The following is a 1,716-nucleotide window of genomic DNA, read 5'->3' as shown; positions in this document are numbered from 1 at the left end:
ATGTTTGATAGCTGCAAACTTCGGTGCGGAAAAAATTCGCGGCGAAATTCGCCATCGCTTGAGCGGACACACTATGCGAATTTCGCTGCGATTTTAACAATGCTGCGGTCGTGCGAATAAATTCGCATGCTGTGTCCCCCGCTAAATTAACCCCATTAAACAAAATTAATTAAACATAAAACAAAATGAAACAAAATAAAACAAAACAAAATAAAACATAAAACAAAATAAAATTAAGCCCATTAAACAGGTAACAATTAACAGGCTCACGGCAAGACCACGGAGATTGGTTGCCATAATTATGTGCTGCAGTGCACGATACCTCGCTAGAGCGTCTAATAGAGCGTCTAGTAACTCACGTCTCTAAACATGGGAGTTCTGGTTGGCTTGTCAAGTATTATATCTACCATCTCGTTGAGAAGCGCTTGTTTCCGTAAAATATAACGTGGCTGTTGACAGTCACTAAAAACTTCGCTTTCGTTATGTACCTAAAATGGTAATTTTGATAAAACATAAAATCGGGTCACCTGCATCAAGTGGATTTGCAAAGACGGAAATATGTTATAGAACTACGATTGTATCTTCATTCACTTTTCATTTAAGTCATTATGAAAAAGATGTCTGTCTATAATTATTTTCATTAACTTAATTAAGCATTTCACATTATAGTGGTTTACACGCACTGAATTTGTTCAGCCATTTTGCTAGGGTTACGTGGCGAGCAAGTATACGTCATCGCAAGCCCATTTTATGCTGCAAATGCTACCACTACAACGGCGACATTATCAGAAGGAATCAGAGCATCTATAGTCTATACTCACACTTATCACCACGGGATGCAGCTGCGCCGAGTTGAGTAAAATATCATAGGCCAGTAGCTGATAGCAGCGTTTACATGGCGCCGGCGGAGAGTGAGTGTTCGGAGAAAAGGCGCTGACCGAGCCGTCCAATGTCCAGAACACACTGTCCGCGATCGCTGTCTTCACGTACGCCTCTGCCGCAGCGTTATAATGATGCCTTATGTAAAACCACAGCATCTCCGTGTCCAAGTGTATGGAGCAAACCTATTGCGTAAAATGTTCAACTCATTTTAGGGAGTTAATTGTTACCTTTACTCTGCAGGGACGCACGAAAGCAAGCGACAGTTCGAAAACTGCTCGTCCGCACCACGTGAAAAAGCTTTAGTACTATGCCCTGGTAAGCATATTTTACCAGCCTTAAACAGTATTACTTAAAGTTACCAGTGGCGTATCCAGCATAGGGCGGAGCCGGCGTACCCTCCCCCCCCCCCGTTTGCAGCGCCAGAAAAAAAATCAATAAAGCTTTAAAAAAAATTTTTTTTAGTAGCAGCGGGTATTCAGGGATAACGTCAGACTGAACGCCCTCTTGCTTCTGTTGCTCCACAAGGTTCTCCCTTTGCAAATGGATAAGGTGGTCAACATCTTCATCAGAAGGAAGCATCGAAGGTTGTTATTGACAAACCCCATGGGGAACGCTTAAGGTCCCGAACACACAATCATGATCTGAACATCTCAGTGGCAATTATTAATAGGCCTAATTGTCACACTGACTTCTCACCCTGACCTGTGTACCAATCGAAGCTATAATGATCAACATGATCAAGTGCGTTTCCTTTTTAGTGTTATTAAACATGTTAAAGGACTTATCAAGTTAACTTGTGTTGCAATTTTTACCTGTGTTTTAATACATGTATTA

The sequence above is a fragment of the Priapulus caudatus genome, unplaced genomic scaffold (assembly GCF_000485595.1).
Source record: "Priapulus caudatus unplaced genomic scaffold, Priapulus_caudatus-5.0.1 Scaffold666, whole genome shotgun sequence".
Classification (NCBI taxonomy): Eukaryota; Metazoa; Priapulida; class Priapulimorpha; order Priapulimorphida; family Priapulidae; genus Priapulus; species Priapulus caudatus.
Note: the sequence above shows the minus strand (reverse complement) of the source record.